We start from the raw sequence: 21,596 nt of genomic DNA on the forward strand, positions 1-21,596 counted from the left end.
ACTTTGGACTAGCTTTCTCTAATCATTGGTGTGACGATTGACTTTTTCCTAGCATCGCGATGAAATTCAGCACATAAGTATAACCATATATTCTTCCTTCAAATTTTATGAGGATCGGCCCATATTTGTCTGTCCCCAACAATTCTTAACAAAAACTTTACAAAAATGTTCATTGCCATATATTAACTCCTTTGGACTAGCTTTCTGAGTGTCTCTCTCTAATCAATGGTGTGACGATTAACTTTACATACATATGCTAAAACCTGTAGTTACCTGGGCAGTCGGGCTTAAGTATGCTAAGTGTAACCCCAAGTAATAACTAGTTAGAAGACTGTCTTCCCAAACTGCTGGATATTTTCAAAACCAGATACTCAAGCTAATAGCGAACTCACACAGATACTTTTATTTGAATACAAGCTTCTACTGCGCATACCCAAAAAATCTGAATCATTTAAAAACTGCGCAGTTATAATTCGGTAGAAATAAAAGCTTAATGATTATGCGTTGCAGAGTGAGTTTGTATACAAAACTGACAATACAAGCACATTCGCAACTTTTATTTTAATAAGCGCATCTACTTTTAATAAGCGCTTCTACTGTAAATACCTTAATAAATATGTTAGGATTTAACGTTTATAAATGAAAAAGAAATATTTTTTTAATACGCAGTAGCCTTGATGACGTCAATGATTCACCCGTGATATACAGTAGACTTTTATTGCAAAAAGGAGTAAATTTTTATGGATTAAAATTAATTTACTGTTAGCTAGTCTATGGACTAGTCTATTTCTGAACTAGACCATTGACAAGACTGTTGAAGAAATCTATTGACTAGTTTATTTACAATTCTATACTAATGACAAGAATACGACTAGGCTATTGACAATTCTATTAACTACTCTACGCACTAGTCCATTGAGAAGTCTATGAACTATTCTATTGGCTAGCCTAATGCCAAGTTTATTCTATGTACTAATCTATTGAACAGTTAACAAGTCCATTGACTACCACACCCTGTAAAAATTTTGAAAAAAAGCTTTCACGCATAGAAAAGTTGATATGCATGTGAAACTAGAATCAATTTAGAGCAATTCTGCATACCTCGATTTTTATAATCAGCTCTTATATCCTTATAAAAGGACTTCAAAGCGTAAAGGACTTACAATTTCAAACGAATATTTTAAATATTTGTATGTACTGTACCAATATTAGTAACCAATATTAGTATCAAATGAAAGCTGGAAATCTGTAGATACTATCTATATTATTAAATGAACTCATTTAGACAAAAAATCGAAAAATAAATTAAATTTAAAAATGCTCTCATTTTGAAAACAAAAATGTTTAACTACTTTTTTGTAAAAAAATTTCTTTAAGCTTCCATATCTTTTTTAATCCTGATGGATTTAAATAAATAACATTATTTTGAAGCAGAAGTTCTCAGCGTCATTTGATATTAATATTAATACCAAAATTTTAATATAAATTTGGAATTCCATCTTTTGAAGTCGTATGTCCTTTAAACTTTAAGGTATTTTTACAGGGGCATAAGAGCTGGTTATGAAAAACTGAGTACACAGGTCCACAGTTTCTTGTACATATAGATTTTTTCAGGTGTGAAAATGACTTTTGCACGGTGTCATATGAAAAATTCTATTGACTAGTTGATTGACTATTCTATGAACTAGTCCATCGGAATTTGCTCGCCACTAGGAAACAACAACAGACCAAGCGCTTAATCACGCTATCAAGAGAAAAATCCCAAAAGCTGTTATCGCTTAACAAAGGTGATCTCAGAATACTAACGGGACTACTCACGGGACACTGTGGTCTCAGAAATCATCAATTCATCCTAGGAAACACCATGTCGAAGCTATGCAGATTTTGTGGCTGTCAGGAGGAAACCTCAGAACACATATTGTGCAATTGTCCAACACTAAGGACTCGTCGAGAAAGAATCTTAGGTGCTGCAACACTAGCCCGAAAGATATATTCAACTTCTCACCAATTAAATTAAACCTGTTATGGTGAACCCATGGGCTGCACAAAAGATCCTAAATAGGGTCGCGGTACTGAGTGCTCTATCTAATCTAATCTACTCTACTATTGACAAATTGGTCCACAAACTCTATGCGCTAATATGTTCAATAACCATATCTATCCATCTGATTCTCTGGAGCTAGATGACAAAAACAGTCATACTAAATGTAAATAAATGAACCCATAACTTATGGCTTGGTTAACATCGATCCATATTTTAACCAAGACCTCATAAAAGATCGACCGTTAATTTTCAGAATTGTTTAAAAATTATACAATTTATTGAAAAATATAAATTTTTTAAACATTTTCAAATTTAAATAAAGGATTTATAAACAAATCAGGCAGAATTAAATATGCAATAAACTGTATTTTTATATGCTATAATTTTTCAAATTTATTTCTTTTTTTTATTATTTTATGCCTTTAAGTCGGGTCTTTTTGACATTTTTATAGTAATTAACTTTTGCAAACAAAAAATGAAATAATAAACTATTTATATGTATGTATAGTATTTGTATGTATATAGCAAAATAATAAACTATTTTATACAATAACCCTGACAAAGTTCTATATAGAAAAAAGTAAGCAAAAAAAAAAAAAAAAATAGCAAAAACAAAGAATATTTATATGGAGAAAAAAAGATGAGTGAAAAAAAACACATATTACAACATAAGTAATAAAGTAAAATATGTATTTTATTTGGCATTTAGCCAAAATAAAGCCTTGAATATATATACACATACATACAAACACTACGAATGTACTTATGTATAAAAATGGATGAAAAAAAGGCGAATCTTACAGTTACAAATACAAGCTAGTAGATATGTATGTGTATGCATGTGTGTAGTTATATGGCTATGTATAACACTCACATACAAACATACCATTCGTTTATATATACATAAGTACATATAAAATATAGTTTAGTAGGAAGAAAAAAATATATAAGTGTTATCTAAGCCACCACAAAAAGCAAAAAAAAAGTCCAACACAGAAAAAATGCCAACAGAAAAAAATTATATTTACGTATATCAGCAAACTACAGAGACCGTCTTTCTTTTTCATGCTTTATTTTTTTTCAGTTTTTTTTTTTTTTTTTGTTATTATATTTTTAAGGATAACAAGTTAAGAGACGCCAGCATATTTTTTTAATATTAAATTTTTTCATTATATTTTACATATAGTCGTTTTTTTTGCGTTCTTCTTTGTACTTTTCACCACAAAGAACTAAAAGGTGCATGTGTTTGATTGCCCTAGGAACTTGTAACACTTCAAAGATGTGTAGTTAATTTTTAGTAAAAAAATAGGATATGGTATATTAAATTATAAATTAAATCTTAAGTTTTTCTGCTTATTTATGAATAAAATTTTAAAAGTATATTTTGAATGTTTTAAATTAATGACTTTAAATTTAAAACATTTTAGTGATTAGCTGCATACAGTGTGTGTAAGATAAAGCAGTTTAGTGGGTAATGCAGTGTAAAATATCCGATTTACATATGTGTAATTGTATTGGAATCTGAGAAACAACTAAGAAATTACAAATTTTATTTATTTTTTTAATTTCCTCAGTGCGCCATATTTATAAGAAAACTCTTGCATTCCTTGTGTATGATTAGATACTTATATAACTTAAAATTGGTGAAAATTTAACAATGATTACACAGGATGACAAAATTTGAAAACAGTCTAAACCTTGAGACCAAGTTATAGTTCTCGAAAGGATTGAATCCGAATCTGACTTCTATGTTTTGAGATATCGTGTCTTGAATTTTAAAAGAACTAAATTTTTTGGCCCTTTTTGAGATGTTATAACACGCAACTTTATGACAACTTTATTTATAAAATGTTGTATTTAAATTACATCTGACTTATCTTCTTTCTTCTTCGAGATATCTTCATCTAAAGCTAGAAAACTCATGGTTTTCGCTATATTCTCGGTATTTATACCCTACACTACTACATATAGTGCAGAGGGTATTATGCTTTGTAAATATTGTTTATAACGAACGAAAATATTGGACCCACACCTAACTGAGGATGTTCCAATCGACTCAAAATCACTTTCTGATTCGATTTAAAATGGAGACACCACATAGAGGATAGGATCAACAAGGCACATCGATGCTGGGCGATATGTAGGAGAACTATAGGCATGAAATGGGGTCTTAGTCCTACTATGACAAATTGGCTTTATAAAAGTGTAATTACACCAATTCTAGCTTATGCTTCAATAATCTGGTGGACTGCTTTGGACAAAAAATGTAATATCAAACTACTGCAGGGAGTTCAGCGTACATGCTGCTTGGGTATAAGTGGGCCATATGTACTACTTCAAACAAAGCTCTGCAAACGTTGCTAGATATTCCACCCATTGAAACATATTTAAGATATGAGGCGGCGCTTACAGCCGAACGTCTCTTTACTTTAGGCGAACTGGCCAAAAACGGTTATAGGACACATGATCAATGTATACTGGGCATATTTGAAGGTTATACACAATCATCGGACGTGCCTGATCGCATACCAGATAAAATGTCTTGGTCAAGCGGAAAACTAGAGCAAATACCAGTAGGAATCCGTTGTTATACGGATGGGTCTAAATTGGGGGATAAAGTGGGGCTGGGGTTCTATATTGAAAACCCAGAAACAGAAATATACCACCGTTTACCTAATCATAACACAAGTTTCCAGGCAGAAGTCCGAGCAATAACGGAATGTGTAAATTGGATTAGAATAAATATGGCGCCCACGGCCCTTAATATATTCACCAACAGCCAGAAGGCAATTAGGGCGATATCAGGTGATAGAATTAAATCTAAGACCGTATTGGATCGTAAGAGAGCTTAAACTGAATACTTTTCCAGAGGTAAGGTTTACATCAAATGGGTACCAGGACACTCGGGAGTAGTCGGCAACGAAAGGGCGAATGTAATAGCTTTAAAGGGAAGGGAGCTCGAGGTAGTTAAGCTGACGAACGCAAAACCATTCGACGCAACAAAAGCTGAATTAAAAATATGGGTGAGACAATCCTATAAGGCCTCTTGGAATAATGAAACGGTGGGTAGAACCACAAAGATCCTATAGGGTGACCCTGATGAGAGCAAGACGAAAAATCTCCTCAAAACGAGCAAGTCTGGCCTGATAGTGGCCTAGGTGTATTTCTTTGGATTTTATGTACTATACATCCTCTTATCAACCTAATCTATTCTAACTACGTCTGTCCATCATTCAACTTTAACTCTCGGCAATTACAGCAGATTTGTAAACAAAATCGAAATATTTTTTTGGGAAAATAAAGGCGAAATTTACGAAAAAAAATCAGTTTTTATTAATATATTGTTGTATCAAGCTTGTGGTGAAGATATCTCGAAGAAGAGAGAAGATATGTCATATATTAATCCTTTATTTTAACGCTGAAAGAATGGACTTTCAGATGGACTTTACAAATATAGTTATCTTGGCGCTGTTATAATGTCTCAAAAATAACTTCAGGACACGATATCTCGAATACCAGATGTGATTCGGACTCAGCGCAACTGCCAAAAGAATAGCTCTAATATAACTAATCATCTGTTGTTGCCAAGAAATCAAGCAAAAATGCATTTATACTTGATTTATTTAAAGGATCCTTTCAATCGGTGTATATTTATTCTGCACCTCAAACTTAACCATTGTCCATTTTTTCCTTTACTTTATATATACATAAATATATATTTTTTTAACTACAACAGCTGGTTTTAAGGCGAAATCAACTAACTACATACAATGAACTATCAAGTATTTATACTTTTTTTAACATATAAAAGTATGTTTGTATGTTTATCTTCATTATGTACGGGTATATTTACCCGTATATGTGGTAATATATATTTTTTCCTTATATCCTTCTATTTGAATATATAGTATATGTAGATATTTATGTATGAATATAAGTATTTTTATAACTTATTGATTTTTTCAAACATTATATTTTTTTTCAGCTTTCTATTTACTCAAATGATAGTTGAGTTAGTAGAAATATTGAACAAGGAGCACTGAACAGATACCAACAACTGGAAAATTGTAAAAGAAAAATCTACAAGGATATTATAAAGTTGTGATTATATATGAGAGCCATTAAATACATACAAACAAAACTAAACGAAGCGAATTGTATTGAAGCAATGGTATGTATAAAAAGAAAGAAAAAACGTACAAACTTTTTTTTAGCAGTGTATAAAAAATGGTTATTATTATTTTTCTACTATTCTTATGAGGTCAAAAAAAAGGTAATTTGTCTCAAACGGATATAAACAGTTTGTGCTTCATTAAATGCCAGACAAATAACCTCCAAAAAATACAAGAAAAAAAATAGAGCCCTATTAAAAAAAAACAAACTTGGAAAACTAAGTGAGAAAAACTAATAACAAACAATTGTTAACGAACACAAGCTTGAAAAAAAGAATAAATAAATGGCAAAAAGTTTTCTGGCACCATTCTGTTATAGAAGATACTTCGTTTTTTTATATTTGCACAACATTTGGCTTGATATTTTGTAGCCATGGTGGAAAATGTAGTATTTTATGTCAAACTTTTTTTTTGCAAATATTTTTATAAAGGAACTTTAATTGAACTGAATTACTTTGTGTTAGATTAAAATTCGGAAAAAACAAGTTTTTTAAATATATATATTTTTAGTTTATTTTTCTTAGTATTAGTTTTGGCATATATATTTTTATGGAATATTTTAAAATTTGTTGTGGAAACATTTAGAAATTGCATACGCCCTTATGACAAGGCATAACAAAAAGTGCATACTTTCATATTACAGATCAGCATTTTCAATATATTCAATGAAATCGGTAAAAAGTGATATTTAGTTTCAATAAGAACACAATTCAATAAAATGTGAAAAAATCGAAAACCAAAGACCAGCGCTAAATCCGATATCGTATATGAAGACTAATAATCTTTATTTATAAAAACTTTATTATTTATAAAAACAATTTCATCTGAAAGTCCAGTCTGTAGACTTTAAAATAAAGGTCTAATCTCATTCTTCGATATATATTAACTAAACGTCCATTAAGATGGACAGACGGACAGTTGGACGTGGCTTAATCGACTGCGTTATCTATAAGGACCCAGCATATATGTATATACTTTATAGGGTCGAAAAATTATATTGTGGAAAATACAAATATAAAAACTATTTCATCTGAAAGTCCAGTCTGTAGACTTTAAAATTAAGGTTTAATCTCTTTCTTCGAGATATATTAACTAAACGTTTTAAACGAAAGCATGTCAGATAGAATTATTGAAGATTTTGAACCTAAAGATATCTGAGGTCTTCAGAAAATTGCTTTAAATAGACATACAGAAAGACGGAAATTAAGATGGACAGACGGACAGACAGGCAGACGGACAGATGGACAGTTGGACGTGGCTTAATCGACTGTGTTATCTATAAGGATCCAGCATATATGTATGTATATACTTTATAGGGTCGAAAAATTATATTGTGGAAAATACAAAAAGAATGTCAAACTTATATATGAAAAAATTCTCAGAGGTTGTCTCTGATTTCTATACCAAACACCACATTAGTGGGTAGGTTTGTGCTGATGTTTGTAATACACAAAAATATTCGTCCTATAAAGAAGACCAATCGGCTTAGAGTCGTTTTCTGTGTCAATTAAGCCATGTCCGTCTATCCGTCCGTCTGGCTGGCTGTCCATGTCCAGGTTCCAATTTTCCAGATAATTGGATGAAATTTGGTGCATGTGCTTTTTTGACCCAAGGACGAAGGCTATTTCATCATGTATTTATCAGATCTGAAATATACACTTAGATCCTATGTTGCACTGTTCAGAATCTCAGTTTCCTGGATGCAGTTCTTTAGAATTTTCGAATCAATATTCCTGCGGGTATTAATATCTGGAAGAACGTCGCATCCAAGATATTTGTATCTAGTATTAATGAACGCCTACACAGAGGGAAAAAGAAATATACACGCCTGGTACCAAATTGACTCCAAATTTTTGAATAACATCCTCTGTCAAAGTATATACGTACGACAACACTATGTAATGTTAACAACGCAACGTTGTCGAAATCTAAATTTTATACACATCCGTTGTCTAAAAGTTAACAAACGTGGTAAGCTCACTATTGACAAACAATCCGTTGTCGTACGTATGTATATACTTTGACAACAGATGTTATTGAAAAATTTGGTGTCAATTTTGTACACGCCTGGTACAATTTCTTTTTCCCTCTGCGTACCAATGACAAAAAAAAGTTTCAGCATTTCACTCTACTAACCTAGGACTAATTAATTTTAAGGGACTTGTTGTTGGAATAGATTTAGATTTTCTCGATCTTTCACTGTGGATTATCCCCGACTGGTCTGGTAACTATATGATGCAGATTTTTTAGCACAGTAAGAATACTTGTTTATAGCTCTCTTGCTGTCCAATACTGCCTTAGATTAAACCTTATTAGATGATATCGCCCTAATTGCTTTCTGGCTATAGCAACATACTATAGGTATGTATATTAACTCTGTCACGTACACATGTATATGGGACAGCGGTGTTCCAAGATTTTTTTTTAATTTTTTTTCAATGTAGATCTTAATTTTGAGTTCACAGCTACAGTAAATGGTTATTTCCATAGAAAACTAAGTTCTTTTTTAGAATTTGATGGCACTACATGCTGCCATATCCTTCGAAAACATTTTTCATCAAAAATATCTATATACGTGAAAATAAAGTGTATATCAGAACAAACCAAAAAAAAATGTGCAGTATTTGGAAATGATTTCTATCGCCTATAGTAAATATAAACCTACTATTTTATTTTAATTAATCTATAGTTCTAACAATTTTCCAGCTACATGTAAAACATTTCCTGTTTATTATTTTAATCTCAAAAACTTTATCTAAGAAAATATTCAAACAATACACAGCTAGACTTTAACTAATAAAAACTTTACTTTTAGAACTAATAAACAATATCTCACTTAAATGAAAATTCAACTTAAACAAAATCTCTACGAAAATAATTTCAAAAAAAATATCTCAAAAAAATAATACACCACTAAACTCTTATATAGCAAACAAGATCTCTAAAATACACAGCAACAAATTCAACTTTTTTACAAAACTCTCAATAAACCACAAAAAAAAATATAAACAAAATAACTACAGTTTCAACAATTTTAAATGCTCAAACATTAAAACAAGCTGAGTAAAATTACAATACTATGTATATACTCCACTAGTATAGATTGTTTGTTTGTATCTAAAGAATACTACAATAAAAACATAAAATTGTATAAACAACATTTTGACCTGGTCCAGCATTATCCAGTTTCAAATTATAAGGCATGCCTCTGCACACAAACAAAATTACATGCATACATAATACATATATATAGTAAATAATTTCAGTTGATGTTTATGTTTTTTTGTTTTCTTCTCAATCTTGTTGTTGCTTTTGACCTTCTCATTCTTGAAAAGTGTAGTATGTAGTACTCTTTTAGTATTATATAGAGTAAATTGAATATGCGAACAACAATAATATAGTGAAAAAAAGTAAACTAAAATATATATAAAAAAAATCTATAGGAATAATACTTTTTTCTTGTATACCAGTCAGCCAGCAGTACTTGTTGTGTATAGTAAAAAAAAGAAGCCTATAAGTTAAGCTATAGTAAACTTATATTCTGTCTGTTATGAAGTTGTACATACAAAAATATACTTACATAATATACATACAGACATGTATACATAGCTATGTATAATATGTATTTATATGCATATGTATATTTGTGTTTATATGTTTATGTATATTTTTTGTTTGTTTATAAACATTAATGATGCTCGTTAGCTTTAAAACAGCAACAGCAGCCGTCAATGGTGGCGTATGGGATGTTTGAATACTATATTAATAAACGACGCTTTTTATTTTGAGTTTTTGTTTTTATTTTTTTTTTTTTTAAGAACAGATTCAACTTATAGTGATGTTTGATATTTATGTGTGTATTTTAAAGTTATTGTGTTGATTGTTTTATTGATAGTCGGATTTAAAAGAAGGCATTCCTTTAAAAGTACAAAAATACAAATTAATATATTTGGAAACAGAGAAGAAATAGCTGTCTAAACTTTTTTGGACTAGAACCAATAGGTGAAAAGTTATAATCATTTGAAAAAAAGACCATTTGAAAAAAGAAAGAATAGGTGAAAAGTTATAATCATTTGAAAAAAAAGACCTGTATGACCACAATGTCCAATTTTGACCCTCTCTAACTCCGGCAGTTCTTGACCGATAGAGCTGAACATTAGTGTCTGGCCTACTACTCAATAGTACTAATCTGGGTACAAATTTCATCCAAATCGATTTTTTGAGTTGGGTCACTTGACACGAAATTGCCTAAGAATTGTGGGGAGTAGTGAAGAATAAGATCGTTGTAGTGTAATATACATACATAAATATATAGTCGTTGCACCGACAAAAATAGTTATGTGTTTTTTGTTAGGTTTTTAATAACTACTACATATCGTTGGGATTGCATAGAAGTAGTCTAATAATGTCTTACTAATAATGTGTTATATAAATATTTTCTAATTCATTAGTTATCTTGCCAGTAAAGATATAGAGGCTGTATACGTTTTTTCATACGATTTACAATGACTACTTTTTTAATTACTTATAGTCGTTTGTAATAGCTACTTGCCTCCAATGACATCATCATCGTGTTAAAATAATGACTTAAAATGCTATTGTGTAAGTGATTTTTTGCATTTTAAGAAGTTTTTACTGGGACATAACAGATTTTGTTCGAAAAAATTTTTAATTTATTTAATATCTTATAAGATATCTTTACAGAATTCTTTAAAAAAATGCGAACATTTTCTCACTGTTTTTATCGGAGCAACGACGATATGTATGTCTCTGGCGATAGCAGAACCCGCAAGTCTTCGACTGAGAGACCAGCATATTACCTGTTAGTCTATCTAAACAGACAACTCCATTATAATTTTACTATTTGTAAATGTTATCTAAATTGCTTAGAACGAAGTGAATTAGTGTATTGCTCTATTTGGGTTTTTGACAGTAAGTGGGATAATATCATATCAATCTTCTAAATTTTATGCGACGATGTTGAGGAACTAGAACTAGAGATATTACATTATCTGCAATTGTGTTATAATACAAGGTTTAGGATGAAATGGCTTGGAAATAGGTTCCACGGCGAATTCGGGGTTACTACAGGCGGTAACCCTTGCGGTATATTTAGGAAAGTTTTACCAGAGGAATTATACATAACTTCGATTGGCGATCATTTCATTTATTTCAGGAACAAAGGTGAATCTCTTGGTCCTCAGATTTTGCTATATAAGCCCGTCTCTCTGTTGAAAGTATGATAGAGTCCGAATGAAAATAGGTAGGGATTTAAAGGTTGGTTAAAAATTTTGTACAAATATTCTCAATTTCTGCAGTTTGTTTCGTATTGAGTGACAAAATTTCACACAATTAGGTTTTATATGAAACTAAATCACTACAACAAATTTTATGGCGATCAGTCCATAATTGAACATATATCCTATATAAGGTCTTCTTCAGAAAATGACCCAATAATCGTTCTCTTTAAAAATCTAACTTTTTCATAAAAAATTTAAATTTTTATAAAAATTTATGTAAAGGACAAGATCATAGGATCAACAAGGCAGTTCGATGCTGGGCGATATGCAGGAGAACTATAGGCAGAAAATGGGGTCATAGCTATGATAAATTGGTTTTATATAAGTGTAATTAGATCAATTCTAGCTTATGCTTCAATAATCTGGTGGACTGCTTTGAACAAAAAGTGTAATATCAAAGTACTACAGAGAGTTCAGTGTATATGCTGCTTGGGTAAAAGTGGTACCATGAATACTACTTCAACCAAGGCTCTGGACACGTTGAACGGCTTACTTCTTTAGGCGAACTATCCAAAAGCGGTTATAGGATACGTCATCAATGTGCCTGATCGCATACCAGACACAGAATATATCAGAAACTTTGAAACGTTGGGCCCAGATAAAATGTATCGGTCAAGCGAAACATTAGAGCAAATATCAGTAGGAATCCGTTGTTACACGGATGGCTCTAAATTGGCGTACAATGTGGGACTGGGGTTCTATATTGAAGACCCAGAAACAGAAATATACCACCGTTTACCTAATCATAAAACAAGCTTCTAGGGCGAAATCCGAGAAATAACAGAATGTGTAAATTGGATTAGAATAAATATGGAGCCCACAGGGCTTAATATATTTACCGACAGCCAGAAAGCAATTAGGGCGATATCAGGTGATAGAATTAAATCTTAGACCGTATTGGATTGTACGAAAGCTTTAACTGAATACTCTCCCAGAGCTAAAGTTTACATCATATGGGAACCAGGCCACTCGGTAGTAGTCGGTCAAAATGGTTTGGCAAACGCAAAACCATTCGACGCAACAAAAGCTGAATTGAAAATATGGCTGAGAGAATCCCATAAGGCCTCTTGGAATAATGAAACGGTGGGTAGAACCACAAAGATCCCATGGGGTGGACCTGATGCGAGCAAGACGAGAAATCTCCTCGAAATGAGCAAGTCTGAGTTTAGTATGATGGTACGTATTCTGAGTGGATACACAGGATTACGATCTATACAAAATTGGACGCGCAAATTCTGATGAATGTAGAGCATGTGGAGAGGACAGTGAAACTCTGGAGCACTTTCATTGCCACTATCAGGCATTCGTAGAAGTTTTATCCAAGTATCTTGAAAGTGCTGTTATTCCGGAAATAAGATTCCTGATTAACACTGATTGGAAAATTCTTATGAATTACGTCCAGGAAACTGAGTTTCTGAACATTGAAAAATAATACATTCAGTGAACTAACAGACCCGTTAGTGACCTAGGTGTATTTCTTCTGATGAAGTAGAAATTTCATTTTTCATATTTATGAATATAATTTGAAAACAATCACTAAAAATAATTTACAAAATCATATGATAAATCAGAAAAAATTAGCTCCATTGCTGGAGCAAATTTTTTGATAAATTTCGATTACAGTTTTTCAAAGTAAATGTAGATAATTTGGTAGCCTTGTTCAAGCGTCAATCTATTAGAATGATTTGCTAAATTATACTGTTCTTAAATTTCAAATTGTGAGTGCAGTGTGAAGTTAACCATTTGGCAAGATCTACCGATCATAAAAAACCCATTATACAATTTTTTTAATTTATTAAAAAATATATTCCTTTAAAGCTCTGCAAATTTAAGTCAAGACCCCTTATTTAACATGTATTGTTACTGTTTTTTTTTTTTTTTTTCAAAAAAAAAAAAAAAACTTCAAATGTTTATTATGTTTTGAAAATGTTTTATGTTTTGTTTCTTTTTTCAAAAGTTTTAAGCCGTGTTTAAGACTGGTTTAAACTTAAAGTTTGGTTTTTTCTAAGTTGATCATGGATGATATTTTGTTTTTCATTTCTTATTATAATTACATGCGTGAGAATATTTCTGTTTTTTATCCATTTCTTATCATACAATACACAATATTATTTATCTACTTTCGGTAGGCTTTTTTTCGAAACCATTTCCTTAAGCCATTTTTTAAGTCGTGTTTTTTAAGTTTTGTATTGTACTAACAAAGAAAATGTAATTATTTCGTTATGGGAAATGAGCAGCAAGCAAAAGTAGCTTAAGTTTTCTTTTTCATTTTATTTTGTATGTCAAATGGTGATAAATGATTATTATGATAAGAATTTGATAAACAAATTTATAATTAAAATTGAATTTGTTATGTAGTAAAAAAAATGGGAATTAGTTTAGTTTCGGTTTCATTATTTATGAATTTGTATTAGGAAATACATAAAACACATAAATAGATTAATATGTTGGGATTAAGTTATTAAGTAAAATTTGGAATTAATGTGTTAAAAACAGAACACCTACTTAGACTATGTTTTGTTTAAGGTATGGGGGAGTGCTACATTTCTATTTTAATTACATGTAATAGTTGTAAGTAGAAAAGGGCTGATAAAAAACGTAGGTGTTTATTGATTCTTTCTCAAGAATGGTAAATATATAGATCAATTGATCATACTGTTTGTAGGTTTCTACAGTTTTCATTTCTTTATACATCAAGTGGTTCAAACATTACTTATTTAGTGATTTTCAACTACCCAAAGATATTTGTTTTATTCAATATTCTCCTTTACTTTATCCTCATAAGTAACTAGCTATACCCAGTGTGCTTTGCTACCCTAAAAGCAATATGTATAAATAAAAAACCCACTTAACGATTTTGAAGATTCTAACTACAATATTTTTCCAGATTTATAATATGTTACATATAAGAGATGTCAAGCAAATTATTGCAAGTTCTCCAGTTTCTATCTATCACCAATTTCTATCTAACTATGAAAAATTTGAATAATTTAATTCATATATGTTGTGCCAAGCCACCCATTGAAAGTCCGCCCGTTATGCTCTAAATGTTCACATGAATGTCAAAGTTCTTCATGTAAAATTTAAAGATATACGATATAAGAATTTTTGTATTTGATTCATGTGGGGGCTTCAAGCTCCCCAGATGAAAGTCCGCGCTTTTTCCTTCAAAATGTTCAGATGAATATTAAAGTAATTTGTGCAAAATTTTAAGAATCAAGTTCTATTAGTTTCTCAGATAAACGAAATTTTATATTTAATTCATATGGGAGGTGCCAAGTTCCCCATTGAAAGTCCGTCCGTTATACTCTAAATGTTCAGATGAATGTCAAGATTCTTCAAGTAAAATTTGAAGATTCTAGTTCTAATAATTTCTCAGATATGCGAATTTTTCTATTTAATTCATATGGGGGCTTTAAGCCCCCCCCCCCCAGATGAAAGTCCGATTTTTTTCCTCCAAAATGTTCAGATGAATATTTAAATTCTTCGTGCAAAATTTGAAGAATTTAGTTTCATTAGTTTCCCAGATAAACGATTTTTTGTATTTAATTAATATGGGAGGTGCCGCTCCCCTCATGGGTAGTCCGTCAATTTATTACCCAAAATGTTTAAATGGATGTTAAAGTTATTCGTGCAAAATTTGAAGATTCTAGCTGTAATAGTTTCCAAGATAAACGTATTTTTGTATTTAATTTATATGGGAGGTGCCACGCCCCCTAATGCTATTCTGCCTACATTTTGTCCTAAAAAATCATATTGACTGTTATATGATCAAAAATATACGGATTTAATATTTTCTTAATATGGGCGTGGCTACTCGCCCACCTGGAATTTCAAAATAAAAAGTAGCCTATTACCTATTCCAGACATACAGGAATACGCTGCGAAAATTTGAGAAAATCGGTTCAGCCGTTTAGTAGTCTATAACGTTCAAACATACAAACAAACACACATTCATTTTTATATATATAGATTGTTAAAAAAAAATAAAACTAAATCAAGTAAATCTCCATTTGTTTAATACTAAATAACAAAATCTAAACAATAAAATCCATTCAGTAAATTAAACTTTTACTATAATTGCAAATAACAACAAGCAATAACACAAAAATTATAATAAAACATCTTGAAGGTAAAAAAAAGAAATAATTTTTCTTGAAATTGACATAAAAACACAAATAGTTTTAATAAACCGATATAAATACATACACTTTTCTTATTTTTTTCTTTTCTTTCTAAATTATAAAGAAAAAATAAATGTATCTAAAAATGGTAAGTAATGTATTAAGTATAAGATGATATTAAAAGCTTCAATTCCAATGAAATTTATTCATTATTGTATCTATAATAAATAACAAGTTATAAATAAATTCTATTACAAATGACCGTATGTAAAATGTAAAATAAAATCTTTAGCCTGAAAAATCTCTCTAATGGAATTGAAGCTTAATAAGTTTTTACTAAGAATTGATAATGAAATTTAATACTATAAATAAAATAGTTATTGTTAAAAAATAATAATGAAATAAATATTATTGCGTTGCTATTTTGTAAAAAAAAAAATAAAATTACAAATACCAGATTAAAAATTCATTATTAACCCTTTAGTGGATTTATGACTCTTGTTAAACAGATGGATGTACAATAGTGTAGGGAAGAACAGCCTTTTTAAGAATCTCATGTACGAATACCTCTCAATCGGTTAATATTAATGTACTAAACACGAGATAATAAATAGTTTTTTTGAAAGGGACCTCAATAAAATATCAGTACAATATGTTAAAAACAAGTAAGAAATTATAGTCGGGCGAGGCCGACCATACAATACCCTACACCTGTTATAAAAAATGTGATTTAGTTTTCATAATAAAGCATTTAAGTTGAATTGTACCTTGCCTCAGATATACTTAAGCCATTTATTGTTCAATAAAATTGTGGACATTTAAGTCGAATTTTGAAGGGGGCTGTGATTTGGGGCTGGGGTCAAATGAGACCCTATAATTAAAAAATGCATGAGGGTCATCAATGCTAGTATAGAACTTGGTTTTGCAGCTTTTTGTCGAGATACGAGTATATTAAACATAATTATGAACTTAAAAGCCCTATTAGTCCGGTTCAGTTGTATGGGGTCTAGGTGAAGTAATGGACCGATGGTAACCATTTTCAACAGGCTTCGTCTCCGGTACCATAGAAGATCGTGTGCCAAATTTCATTGAATTATCTTCAAAATTGCGACCTGTAGTTTGATTACAAGGTTTACAAGCCATATTCGGGGGTTCAGTTGTATGGGGTCTAGGTGAAATAATGGACCGATGGTAACCATTTTCAACAGGCTTTGTCTCCGGTACCATAGAAAATAGTGTGCCAAATTTCATTGAATTATTTTCAAAATTGCGACCTGTAGTTTGATTACAAGGTTTACAAGCCCTATTCAGGGGTTCAGTTGTACGGGGGCTAGGTGAAATAATGGACCGATCGTAACCATTTTCAATATGCTTCGCCCCTGGGACAATAGAAGATCATGTGCCAAATTTCATTGAATTATCTTCAAAATTGCGACCTGTAGTTTGATTACAAGGTTTACATGGACGGACGGACATAGCTAAATCGACTCAGAAAATGATTCTAAGCCGATTGGTATACTTTAAGGTGGATATAGGATCAATGTTATTGTGCGTTACAAACATCAGCACAAACCCAAGCACAAGGGTTGCAAAAATTCTGCAATCTTTTCGAAATGAGTCTGAATAATTCAGCAATTTTGAGCTGATTATGTGAAATGATTATTTTTATACCCACCATCAAAAAAGATGGGGGGTATATTGATTTTATCATTCCGTTTGTAACACATCGAAATATTGGTCATAGACCCATAAAAGTATATATATTCTGGGTCCTTATTAAATTCTAAGACGATCTAGCCATGTCCGTCCGTCTGTCCGTCTGTCTGTTGAAATCACGATAGGGACCACACGAGAGATGCTAGACAGTTGAAATTTTGCATAAATATTCTCTATTACTAAGGTTTGTTTGGTATTGAAAATGGGCAATATCGGTCCACTTTTTCGGATAGCCCCCATACAAGTGGACCTCCAAAAAACAGCTTTTACGGGCATAACTGCTTTAGAAGTACAAGTATAGCGATGAAATTCGACATAAATAAGTTTCATATGAGCCAAAATCTTTCTACCAAATTTTTTGAGGATCGCCCATAAATGACCCTACCCCCCATATAAGGTCCCCTCCTGAAAATGACTTTAACACTCATTACTGGCCCCAAAATGCAAGTATAGCGATGAAATTCGACATAAATAAGTTTCATGTGAGCCAAAATCTTTCTACCAAATTTTTTGAGGATCGGTTAGAAAATTACTTTAACACACATTACTGGTCCAAAAATGCGAGTATAGCGATGAAATTCGGTATAAGTTAGTTTCTTACGAACCAAAATCGCTCTACGAATTTTTTTTAAGATCGGCCCATAAATGAACCTATCCCCCATATAAGGTCCCCTTCTGAAAATGACTTTAACGCTCATTACTGGCTAAAAAATACGAATATAGCAATAAAATTTTACACAATAAAGTTCCTCGTGAGCCAAAATCTTTTTAATAACTTTTATGTGGATAGGTCCATAATTGGCCCTACTCCCCCTATTGGGTCCACTTCAGGAAATAGCTTAAACGCTTACTACAGTCATAAAAATACGAGTAAAACGATGAAATGCTACACACGTAAGTTTCTTACGAGCCAAAACCTCTGTATCAATTTTTTTGGATCGGCTCATAAATGACCCTTCCCCCATATAAGGTGCCCCTCTGCAAATAACTACAATGCTCATTACTGGCTTAAAAATATGAATGTGACAAAAATTGACGCACATAAGTTTAATCTCTCCACAAAATTTAGGGAGGATCCAAGTAAGAGTGTTATATTCGGCACAGCCGAATATAACACTCTTACTTGTTGGTTCTAATTTTTAGTGAGTTGTTTATTTTCGCCTTTTATCGAAATAGGTTTCAAAATTGTCGTAATTTTTAGCTAATTTCAAAAAATTTCAGACTTTTTAGATTATTTTTTTTTTTTTTTTTTTTGAATTTATATGCCCTTGGACCAATTATGGACCAAGAATACTGTAACAAAAATTTTAATCATTTTTCTAGCGATAAACTCAAATTTAAGGAATGTTTGAGACCCATTTCGAAAAGATTACAAACAATTTCTTTTGAACGTATTGTACTGAGATCAAAATTTTCAATCGCTAGTAGGGAACTAAGGTCTTTTCAAAAAAAAGGAATTATTACCAAAAAGTGGGCCACGGGATGCCATAATGAACAATTTGTTATTAAATTCCATTTTTATTGAAATATTTTTTTTCTTATTTTCATACGAAATATCCTTCTTTGTCCCTCAACTACATATACTTATATGTATTATGTATGTAAGAGAATCCAGAAAATATATAATATATGTTCAGTTTAGCCCGATAGAACTTACGAAAGAGTTAACCGTCAATAAATGATTATTGTTGCTCCAACTTATGACATTTATGAGAAATATTTTCTGGCAAATCATAGACTCTTGAATAACACAATCAAATTATTCAAATTTACATTGAAAAGTAACAATCGATGTTTTATCGCAAAATTTAGCAAAGTTCAGCGATGAGGCTTATTTTTGGCTTAACAATTGAAATCAAACCTTGATGACAAATTGATTTCGGGAAATGATCCAGCCAATTGTGACCTAAATATAACTGGATGACCTAAATATAACTGGATATGATTGACAATGTTTCTTTAGTATTAAAAATAAGAAAAATCTGTCCGCGATTACACTCTGTAACAATTTTGAAAAAAGCTTTCACACATAGAAAAGTTGATATGTCCATTTATAGCAAAACTGCATACTTCGTTTTTATAATCAGCTCATATGTCCTTATAAAAGGACTTCAACGTTTAAAGGACTCACAATATTTTTTTTTTTTTCATATACATTTTTATATCCTCCACCACCATCAGTGGTGATAGAGGATATATATAAGTTTGTCATTCCGTATGTAACACCAAGAAATTATATGACCTTATGAAATTCTAAGTCGATTTAGCTACGTCTGCCTGTCTGTCTGTGTCAAACACGCTCACGTTAAAACTAAGCAAAGGAAATCAAATTTACCAAAAATATTATCCTAAGCTGTTTGGTATTGAAAATCAGCAAAAACGGTTCACGATCTAAAAGGTTATGAGTAGAAATTTCAGACTACCTCCCAATTCTCAGAAACTACCAAATATATTTCGATGCATTTTGTCACACATGATTTTTTCTACCAGGGATGATCCAATACTTCCCATAGCCCTCATGCAAAGGTACCTATATATTCCCGGAAATTAGTTTATCGTTAATAACTCCCTCAAATATATCTGTCTAAACACAAAATTTTGTACATGCAAATATAATATGAACGGAAATTATACTACTAAAGCACATCACAGTCGGTCCACAATTGGTTATAGCTCCCATATAAAGTCCACTTCTAAAAACCACATAAACGCACATTGATAAATAAAGCTATTGTGATAAAACTCAAGTTGAATATGTTTTTTGTACATACAAATAATTTTAGGAATTTGTTTCGGATCGGTCCATTATTGCTCATAGCTCCCATATAAGGCCTACTTCTGAAAATCACTTAAACGCACATATTTCATTGTCAAATAAAGCTATTTGATAAAATTCGACACAAATATTTTTTGTCTATATATGAATCACTCTACGAAATTTTTTCCACATAGGCCCAAAATTGGTCATAGCTCCCATATAAGGTCCACTTCCGAAAATCACCTAAACGTATATATTTCATTGAATTCTAAAGCTATAGGGATAAAATTCGACTTAAATATGTTTTGTGTACATATAAATTCTACCAAATTTTTTACCGGATTGGTCCATTGTTGGTCATAGCTCCTACTTCTAAAAATCATTTAAACACACATATTTCATTGTCAAATAAAGCTATCTTGATAAAATTCGACATAAATACGTTTTGTCAATATATGAATCACTCTTCGAAATTTTTTCCGGATAGGCCCATAAATGGTCAAAGCTCCCATATAAGGTCCACTTCCGAAAATCACTTAAACGCATATATTTCATTGAATAATAAAACTATCGGGATAAAGTTCGACTTGAATATGTTTTGTGTGCATATAAATCATTCAACAAATATTTTTCCGGATCGGTCCATATTTGGTAATAGCTCCCATATAAGGTCCACTTCAAAAAATCACTTCAACTCACGTATTTCATTATCAAATAAAGCTATCTTGATAAAATTCGACAAAAATATGTTTTGTGTATATATGAATCACTCTACGAAATTTTTCTGATCATAGCTTCTATATAAAGTCCACTTCCGAAAATCATGCATAGTTCCACATATGCATAAATGTTAGTACCCTTACTCCGGAAACAAACATTTTGTCAAGTTATCTAAAAATTTGATAGTTTAATGTGTTTTAATAAAAATTCTACAAAAATTAATATCTGTTAGAATATAATTACTCTTTTAAATTTTATAAAGCACAGACCATTCACAGGAGTTCATATAACTATTTCTTCATTGTTTAAAAAAAATTAATTTAAATTAAAATTTTTTTTTTGAAAAAACTCACTTTTTTGCTCAGATGAAAGCTTATACAATTTCCTTTAATGGCTTTATAGTCCCATAATGGGATGCGAGTGGAATATCTATAAAAAAATTATTTGTTAACTCAATAATAAGATTTTTTTCAATATTTGGCATTTCATTTCCCCCTATTTTTTGAAAATGGACGTTTTTGTTGTCTTTTTTGCTCGAATGAAAGCTTAGACCATTTCCTTTAAGAGCTTTTTGGTTACTAAGTAGGATCTTTTTATGTTTTCATATTTGGCTTTTTATTATATATTCAGTTCAAAATTATTCTATTCTAGCTTTTTCACCATGTAACTGGTGGGTCAATCAATTTAAAATTATAGTTTTTTCAACACGAACACTTTAAAAATAGGGTGCTAAATAAATAACTTATTTAAAGTCACAAAATA

The 21,596-nt window shown here is 31.0% G+C and overlaps 1 protein-coding gene across 1 annotated transcript in view; it reads right to left on the reverse strand.

Moving 5' to 3' along the window:
- Nucleotides 1-21,596, reverse strand: part of LOC119608214 (protein turtle-like) — a gene marked incomplete at its 3' end in the record, with an annotated part of 126,631 nt that overhangs the window by 95,428 nt on the left and 9,607 nt on the right. The gene's annotated exons all lie outside the window — the stretch shown is intronic.

This window comes from Lucilia sericata, unplaced genomic scaffold (genome assembly GCF_015586225.1).
Source record: "Lucilia sericata isolate MDLA Ls3-8-SP2 unplaced genomic scaffold, ASM1558622v1 Contig000807F_arrow, whole genome shotgun sequence".
NCBI lineage: Eukaryota > Metazoa > Arthropoda > Insecta > Diptera > Calliphoridae > Lucilia > Lucilia sericata.